Genomic DNA, 10,555 nt, shown 5'->3' on the forward strand with positions numbered 1-10,555 from the left:
AACAACTGCTAGCTAATCCTTATGCAGGAGATGGAACCGAACATCCTAATATGCACTTGTTACATGTAGAACAAATTTGTGGATTGTTTAAGCTTGCAGGTTTACCCAGGGATGAAGTTATGAAAAAGGTTTTCCCTTTATCTTTGAAGGGAAAAGCATTGGCATGGGATAGGCTATGTGATGATATTGGATCATGGAATTGGAATTGTTTAAAATTGGAGTTTCACCAAAAAAATTATGCTATGCATCTAGCACATCGTGATCGGAATTATATATATAATTTTTGGCCTCGTGAAGGAGAAAGTATCGCTCTAGTTTGGGGAAGGCTTAAGTCAATGTTATATTCATGCCCCAATCATGAGCTCTCAAGAGAAATTATTATTCAGAACTTTTATGCTCGACTTTCTCGTAATGATCAAACCATGCTGGATTCTTCTTGTGTTGGTTCTTTTATGAAGAAAACTATTGAATTCCGGTGGGATCTTTTGGAAAGAATTAAACACAAATCTGAAGATTGGGAAGTCGATGAAGGTAAAGAGTCAGGTATAAAGCTTAAGTATGATTGTGTTAAATCCTTTATTGATACCGATGCTTTTCAAAAGTTTAGCACTAAATATGGACTTGACTCTGAGATAGTAGTCTCTTTTTTGAATCATCTGCCACTCATGTTGAACTCCCTAAAGAGAAGTGGCTTAAATATCACCCACCTATTAAAGAAGAAATTAAAGAACCGGTACCAGCTAAAGAAGAAACTATACTCTATAATGTTGATCCAGTTGTTCCTACTGCTTATATTGAGAAACCACCTTTTCCTGTTAGGATAAAGGAACATGCTAAAGTTTCAACTGTGGTTAACAAAAGCTCTGTTAGAACACCTAAACCTGATGAACAAATTAGAGTTGAACCTAATATTGCTATGGTTAAAGATCTCTTAGAAGAAGATGTGGATGGGCATGTTATCTACTTCTGTAGTGCAGAAGCTGCTAGAATTGCCAAACCCGAAAAAGGGATAAAAATAGACCAGTAGTGGGCTTGCCTGTCATTTCAGTTAAAATAGGAGATCACTGTTATCGTGGTTTATGTGACATGGGTGCCAGTGTGAGTGCTATTCCTTACAAGTTATATCAAGAAATTAGGGAAGACATAGCACCTACAGAGTTAGAAGACATAGATGTTACTATTAAACTTGCAAATAGAGACACCATATCACCTTGTGGGATTATTAGAGATGTTGAAGTCTTGTGTGGGAAAGTAAAATACCCTACTAATTTTCTTGTTCTTGGTTCCCCACAAGATGACTTCTGTCCCATTATCTTTGGTAGACCTTTCTTGAACATAGTTAATGCTAAGCACTACAAAAAAATACACTTCCGTGATGATACGTGTTTGTCACAGTAGGTCGCGTTTTCTGTCATGCATGTACATCCATGACGATTTTATGACAGAATCAAGATAGTCATACCTGTGCTGTCGTAGAAGTGTTCCATGACATTACCAAAATTATCATCACGGAAGTGTCCACTTCCATGACGATAAATCGCGCATCACAGAAGTGCTTTCGTCAAGGGTGACCGACACGTGGCATCCACCGTAACGGAACGCCGTTAAGCTATCGGGTCGGGTTTTGGATCCGATAACCCGTTAACACCCCGGCCAATGGGGATTTTCCACGTGTAAAATCATCATTGGCTGGAGGAGACACGTGTCAGGTCCGCGTTGGCACAGGTGTCACTCATCCAATGGGCGAGACGCGCCTATGATATGTTGACACGTGGACCGGCCCATCAAGTTTAAATGGGCCGGCCCAACTGAAGGCCCACAAGATTTTGCGGACCATAATGGGCCAGCCCAGCTAAAGGCCCATGAAATTTTGCAGACCATAATGGGTTGGCCCAGCTAAAGGCCCACAAGATTTTGCGGGCCATAATGGGCCGGCCCAGGTAAAGGCCCACAAGATTTTTGTGTGCCATAATGGGCCGGCCCAGGTAAAGGCCCACAAGATTCTTGCGGATCATAATGGGCCGGCCCAGCTAAAGGCTCACGAGATTTTGCCGACATTAATGGGTCGGCCCAGCTGTAGGCCCACAAGATTTTGAGGACCCTAGTAGGCCGGCCCATTAACTGGCTGCCATGTTTTTGGCCAAATGCCGGCCCATATTTGATCCGGTCCATTAATGGCCTGCCACGCTCCGGGCCTAATAGTGGCCCATATGAGATCCGGCCCGTTAAAAGCCTACCACGTTCTGGGCCAAATTACGGCCCAGATCAGGTCCGGCCCTTTAAGAGGCTTTGGGCTCAATTATGGCCCATATCAGATTCGGCCCGTCAACTGGACACTATGCTTTTGGGCCCACTTGCTAAAGGCCCACTTAGTAATTTGGCCTGATATTAGTTTTGGCCTGTTAAGGGCCCATTTAACATTTCGGCCCTATATTAATTTCGGCATGTTAAAAGCCCGTCATATAGTTGGGCCTAACTATGACCCGGTTTGCATCCGGCTTGCTCGCAGCCGATATCTGATTGGGCCAAACAAGGACCGAGACAATTTTGGCATGTTAAAAGCCCGTGATTTGATTCGCACAATCATGGGCTGGGGTTCATTTCGGGCTGCTGCCGGCCCGTGAGCTGTTCGGCATGTTTCAGGCCCAACCTACATCGTGATTGCATGACGGCCCGATTATGTACCGTAATTTTACGGTTTGGCCAGTTTACTGCGAAGACAGGATATATATACAGTAAAATAACTACAGCATCGTGAATAAGAAAAAACCTAGACTATATAATAAAGAAATTACGGCATATTACATCCACTGGGCATCAAAGTTCGCCACTATGGTAATAAAGCACAAGCAAACAGCAGATTACATACACTGGGCATCAAAGATCGCCACCAGTGCAAATAAACACGCCGACAAAATAATATACAAAACCGACAGCACTTCAATACAGTTCAAGAAAGGTTAGCCCTGCTGTGGAGCTGCAGCGCAAGCAGCTGAGCAAGATGATGAGACTGCGCTTGTTCAACACTTATATCTTCCTCACTCTGAAAGATAAACAAGCAGACAGATGACAGGTTTTGCACATAAAAGTATCAGTGCTGACAATTCATCACATTTCTTACTGATGAATAAAGTGACACAGTTTAAAATTGCATTAACACAATATGGTATTGTTCAGGTCAAGACATGGCAGGAAATGACATTGTGAAGGAGTTGGCAGCTTCACGACACCACTGGATTACAGATCAAGAACTCATTAGTATCAATGGTTAGTGTGCTGTCAATTTATACCATTTCAGATTGGCAAATAAAGAGACGGTTTAAATAATAGTAGAATGATATGATATTGTTCATAGTTAAGACATTGCAGAATATGACATTGTGCTGTAGTGGGTAGGTTCACCACACCACCGGATTACGGATGAAGAACAGAAGCATACATGCAGTGTAAAAGAAGATCACTTGCTCTGTATAGTTTAATTTACATGGTATGAAGAAGGAACTTGGTTGTACAACTGAAAACTTAAATTGAGAAAGGACAAACTTTTGTTTATGAACTACATAATAAACTTTAAACAAGCAATTTGATGCAAACACCAAAAATAAACAGCTGTTGCAGTCATGCCTAACCAAATATATACAACAAAGTTTGAAGGCTTGAGATGGACAAACTTACATTATTGGTGAAGACGGGCTCTATAAAGGCCTTGTCGATGCTGATGGGGGGGCAATTCAAGAAGTTTACCACAGAATCTTCTTCAAAAGCATTGCCTTTATTCTACATTTTGTTAAGAGTAAATATAGATGTGATAATATATGAAAAAATGGAGAATATTTAAGATAAGATGAAGAGTGATGCTACATAACTAAGTAGCTATAAATGTAAGTGCAGCGATACAGGCAAAAGGTACAGCCAAGAGCAATGCACAGCTAAACTTCTTCAGTACCAACCTTATGGTAAGAGTAAATATAGATCTGATGTGTAGAAAATGGAGGGCAAAGGAAAATAAGCTGCAGAGTGATGGTACATGAACAACTACATGTCATTATAAGTACACTGATAAAGGACAGCATGTACTTACAAGAACAATGCAGAGCTAAAAAAACATTGGCATTGGATATATTCTACACTAATGTAACCATTCATACAGATCAGATAATTTGGAGTGAACAATTGATAAGCAAGCTATCATGCATACTGCTGTCACATAATGAACCAGGTATGTATGCAAGTACAGTGATACAGGACAACAGGTACTAACAAGAGCAAAGCAGCGGGCAGCATATTTGCGATATCCTGTCGTTCTTGTCAAACCGGAATTCTTCTTCGAGCAGATTTCCTGCAAAAAAGATCTGTAAGGCACATGCGGAAAAGTAGAAGTTCAAATTGTCATGTGATTTCATAGATAGTACCTCATCCTGGGAACGAGACCAATGCATAACAAGGTTTTCCATTCAATGTCTTCTAAATTTAGCACAGGAGACTTCACCGGAAATTCGTTTATAGACTTGCCATTAAAGTGTGATTTCCTCAGGTAACACCGATACTGCTGCAATGCTTCCTTGAAAAGCACAAGCAAGCTTTGCTCGTCATGACTATCAAGATTGACCCTCGCCTAGTAATAACAATGTAATGTAAATCATTGATGTGTTCAATCAGCAGAAAACAGGAAAATAATAACCATGAATAATAGCACTTACACGTAAGTTGGACAGGAAGATGTGAAAATGGTGTTTGTCTTCACAATAATCTTCCCATGATGGGAATATATGCACGTAGTCCCTAACAACATTGAAAGCATTGTCTTTTAAACTGGGAATAAATGGAATGGGGTTCCAATCTGCAGGAATTGGCCGTCTCTGCAGTTGGGATAGGTCTTCGGCCGGTGGACTTGCTGTACTTTTTGCTGGAGTGGGATTTTTCTATGGTATAGCTGGTGCTATGGCAAATGAAATCGGTATACCTTTTGCTGGAGTGCAGGTCCTGTGTGGTGGGGCTAGTGGTGTGGCCAGTGAAGTATGGGTACAGTCTGCTGGAGTCGGTCCTACGTTTTGTGTCACTGGTTGTACAGCCAATATAAGTGGGGTGCTGTCTGATTTCTCCGGCACCACCACGTTTTTCAAGGACTTTGCTGGTGCTCCTTCAGGTTCGGCAATCACCCTCTTCCTTTTTGATGTCTGATGCACAAGAACAACATTTGAGTGGAAAAACATGGTATGATGACAGATGGAATATGTATTGATAATGGATGGGCATGGCATCTCGACATATATGATGAGTAAACTAAGCAGATGGCAGTGCAACAAAGTAGAAGAAATGCAAGACAACATATGCAAGATACCCGCAATCAATAAAACATTGCCAAATTAGAACAGGCACCTTGATGGGTGAACAGGATAGGCCATCTGCCTTTGACTCCTCGAGGCTAGAATAGTCATTAGGATCATATTCTGAACAAGAATCAACAGGTGGGGAGCGTATGAGTTTCACTGCATCCAGAATGGCACTCAATGCCTTGGTGCCAATTTTGTAAGTCATTGCAGTGTTTAGCTTCAAGAGTGGACTGCTGCTAGTGCGACACAAAGCAGCTACATAGATCATAGTGTAGATATAACGGGAAAACCTTAAGCATCAGAGTAAAATCAGCAAAGTGGAACTTGCTGGAATATATGTGCTAGTATTGCCGGTACGGCTAGAAAGGCTTTGGATACCAGCTCTCTTCAAGTGAAGGTGCGGTACTGTTAATATCAGTGTAACTCTCAAAGGCGACACAGCTCCCCACATTTCCTTGCTATTCTTATAGGATTCAAGTGGGCACGCCACTACAAATCCTATTCCTATGTTTACAAGATCCTACGAATCAAAGAGGCTCAAAGTGTCCACCACAACCGACCGTATAGACCTCTACACTGCAAATGTCCCTGCTCATCTTCAGTACAAGGAGCATACTGTACTACTATCATACTCCCTCCGTTCCAAAATATAAGTCTTGGTAGAGATTTCCACTATGGATCACATATAGATGTATCCAGATGTGTAGATTCACTCATTTTGCTCCATATGTAGTCCATGGTGGAATCTATACAAAGACTTGTATTTAGGAACGGAGAGAGTACATATTAAAGAAGAACGGAAGAGGAACATGGTAAAGAAGAGCAAGCAGATTTTGGATAATGAAATGTTGGTTGCGCAGTGCCCACACATGATGAACCAGAGCGCATTAAGAATGCAACTCCCAGCTGTCTCTCGACCATTTCAGGTGGTTGGATGAAGATCCTACGTCTCCTAACCCTTCTTCTTCCTCGTCTCTGACTCTTCCCATACAGAACACCGCACGGGCCGCCGGCCGGACCACCGGCCCCCACCGCCTATGTTCCTCCGCCACCCCCACCCCCACCCCTGCCCTAATCCCCACCCGCGTCGAGTTTTCTTCGTTCGGCGAGGCCCCACAACCACCCAAGCCCCTTCGATCGCACCGGCGAACTCCGGCGAGCTCTGAAAAATCGACTGACCCAATTTTGAAATTTAGTCTACCGTGATTTAACTAGTGTGGAATATAAAAGAGGAAAACCATAAGCATTGGTTGTATAGTGTTGAGCGTGCCATGGCGGATCTGAAGGTGCAAACCGGACAAAGGCAACTTCGCAACCAAGACAAGAAATCAGAGTAAAGCAGTGGCGATCTATTTTCTTGCTGCGATAAATAAGTTGAGCAGATACGAAAGAGTACCGCCTCTGGTGCGGCGCCGTGTACGCATCTGCTGAGAATTTGACGGTGCTGCGGTAGCGATGGCTGTCGGCGGAGTGGAAGCAGATCTAGGAGGGTAGACGGTGGCGGCGGGGTGCGGTGGACGAGACGGTCGTAGGAGCGGCGCCGGCAAGGTGGACGACGGCGGGGATGAAGCGAGAGGACGGGATGCAAGGATCCCGGTCCGAAGCCGTGGATGAGAGAGGTCGATCTCTTGTAATGGACGGCGGCGTCGGGGTATCAGCTCCGGCATGGTGGAGGAGGACGGCGGTGGATGGGGTGGCGGACGGCGGTGGACGGAGGAGGGTGGGGGTGGAGAGGGTGTTTTGGCGCCCACGGAGTACGAATGGGGAAAAGGGAGGTAGAGAGGAAGGGGGGAACCATGTATTCAGGGCGCGCTTGTCTCAAATGCGAGGAAATTTACAAACTTAGCCCCCGTTTCAAATTTCTACTACATCACAGCAACATTAGTCGGTTGGGGATAGGACGGTAATCTCGCATACATCGAATATTTGCCGACGAGAGTTTGTTTTTGGCGCCCACCGTGTATGAATATGAATCGGGGAGGGAGTCGATTTCGGCCGAGGACACACTATGTTTTGGCGCCCACCGTGTATGAATCCGGGTGAGAGGCGGTTACGTCACGTTTGGGTGAAATTACAAACCTACCCCTATCGAAACCTATAGAAATCCAGCAGATAGGCTTTGAGTGGCAGGGATAGGCAGTAGTGATTTCCATCTCGCAGATTTTGGTTTCGGGTGGTTACTGCGACTTTCCCCGCTTCGTTCAAATTTTGCAGAGTGCACGTTTACCATGCCAACTCAATTCGAATCCCGTTTGTATTCTATTTTTTTCGGGCGGGATCCATTTTCAATTGGAATTACATTCTATATACATCATTTTTTTATATATACTTTCAAAAGCACAACAAAGAATTCTGCTCCTTTATATGTATAATATGATTTACAAATACAACGATCTCGAAATCTTAAGGTTGAATTCAAAAAAATTTAACCAAATTATGTTCTACTAAAATGTATGGATCAGTAATATCTACATATTAAATAACATAGATGTGCGTGAATTCATATGAGTATGCATGTTTGATAGATCAATTTTGGTTTGAGTATGGATTGCATGTATCGTCATCTCGAATTCAAATATTTGAATCCCTTTTTTGTTCACTCCTTTCACGCCCATCTCTCTCGCATGCATGCTCCTTCAGGTAGCTATCACTCTCTTTTCTCCAGCTCACCCGCACGCTCACTTCATGTTTCTCCTATCCTCGCAAACATGGTCTCTCGACGTCTCCCTTGAGAAGTGTCACACTCTCCCTATCATTATACATTACACGGTTTTCATTATCTCTCACGTCTCTACTGTTCTCTGGTATCACTCGGTACCTAAGCTTTCTTTTTCACCGCCACACACAGTCTCCACTCGTCTTTCACTTTGCCTTTCTCTCTATGGGATTATCTCACACACCCTATATGTCTCTACATATGACTCATACCACTAAAATTACTCTCTCTCTCTCCTGTAGACACAACATTTGTTGCGGTCTCCTTTTTGTCTCCATCCCAGACTGACATTATTCATTTGTTTACCGATCAGACAACCCCGACTACCGTCTCCTCTCTCTCACACACAGACACACACACACAACTCCTGCTTCCGCTCCCCTTCCCGACTACCGTCTCTCTCTCACACACACAAAACTCTCGCTTTCGCACCCCGACTCGTATTTCTCTCACAAACATTTATCGACTAGCTAGCCTCTAGATAGGTTTATACACCCGCACACTCGTGCTTCCACCATCGCATACATGTCTCTCTCCCGCTCCTTGTATCTATGTAGATTTTTCTTCCCTTCTTGAGACACGCCCTCTTGATCGTGCACACACACACTATCGCCTCATTTTAAGCCGATACCTATCGCACACACACTCCTTGTGTCTTTGTCACACATGCACTCTGTCCTCCTCCACTCTCCCTCTCTCTCACACACACATGGGCTTTTTGCAACAACTAGCAAGATGCCCATGCGTTGCACGGAACATCAAGATGCATTTGTATGAGTAGTTTATCTTGTGGGGGAAAAGGATGAACAAGGGAAGGCCTTATTTGCAAATGTGGAGAGGGGTGTGGGTATCTTTTTGCAAAATTGCCATAGTTTCCTTCCTATCCGTCAGATATAGATCGGACGGCCTATATTGCAGGATGGCAGGTACACGATCATCACCGACAATGCTTTTTATAAGAGTAGGGATAAAAAATAGAGTTGGTGATGATGGTGGGCCTGCCATCCTGCAATGTAGGTCGTCCGATTTATATCTGACGGATAGGAAGGAAAATATGGCAATTTACCCGCACTCTTCACCACATTTGCAGATAAGGCCTTCCCTCGTTCATCCTTTTCTCCCACAAGATCTTGATGTTCCGTGCAACGCACGGGCATCTTGCTAGTAAGAGTAGAAATTAGACATATACCACTTCTCAAATCTTGAAACCAACAACATTCCTCCCTTAGTCATCAAAACCGCCAAAGGAATATATTTTGAGTGAAACATAACATATTTTTAGTGATATACGTATTTCAAAACTAGAATTTTTTTCTATCAAATCGGTGAATATGTATTAATCTACTTTGATCGTGTGGCAACGCATTGGCACATTGCTAGTAGTTATTATAATTTTTTGGACAGCAGACAAACGGTGGAGTACATATACGAAGAGAAGAGGTGCACGCACGCAGTCGGCCTCTCGCTGTCTCGCACACATGAGTGTTACGTAAAGGCGACGTTAACAAATAAACCCTAAAACCCTAGGTGCACGATTGCTACATTCGCGGGTACCGGGTACGTGGTGGAGCACCTTTGTAGGAATAGTCAGCTCGCATGATAATTTGATCCGTAGGAGTTGATGGTCGGGACCACAGGTGAACGACTTGGAGCGCGGTGGCTCGCCAGTTGCCACAGATCGAGTAGCCACGTTTAAAATATCATTTTTTAGCTGGGTTAAGAGTTCCGATTTTCAATGGCGCGTTATAAGTAGTAAGTAGTTTTTAGAACGATTGGTATGGAGCGAAAATGGAATTCATAGTACTACGTACCTCCTTGGCGTATGGTTGTATGGTTTTTTTTGCGATGGGGGTTGTATGGGTTTATGTTGCGAGATGTTGAACCTGGTAGTTCTAGGTCAAATACTATGGTTTAGATTTAGATGCTGGTTTTCAGTAATGAAAATCGGAAGGGGAAACCCTTCTTTGATTAAAAAAACTACTACCTCCATTCTGGTTTACTAGTCCCCATCGTACTTTGGGTCAAAGTTTGTCCACGAATTTTACTTGTAAAATGTGAATGGAAAACGGGATTTTGTTATACCAAACAAAAAAGGACTGGAGGGAGTGATTGCTCCGACACGGACGCGACCTCTCATAGCGCAGGCATTGAACCGGCGCGCCGGCCAAGAGGGTCGCACTCGCTGCAGGCCCGGCTAAGCACGCCTCCACGCCGCGTGCAACCAGCTTAAGACTGCCCTGCCTGCCTTCATTGAATCCGCGCGTGTGCCGGCAACACATCCTTCCGCGAGCCGGCAGGCATTTAGAACACAAAAAATGACTAAAATATAATTAATTTACGCATGGTCTTGACTTGTTGTGCTCGCACTAGTAGAGGATTTTCTTTATTTATAACTCTCCTCACATTTTTTTGGCTTTGAAGTGAATCATGGTTGTGGACATTATGTATGAATGTGCAAATATCTGTGAACATGAGTTTGATGTGGAAGTTGAACTTGGAATGTCGG

This window comes from Triticum aestivum, chromosome 3D (genome assembly GCF_018294505.1).
Source record: "Triticum aestivum cultivar Chinese Spring chromosome 3D, IWGSC CS RefSeq v2.1, whole genome shotgun sequence".
Taxonomy (NCBI): domain Eukaryota; kingdom Viridiplantae; phylum Streptophyta; class Magnoliopsida; order Poales; family Poaceae; genus Triticum; species Triticum aestivum.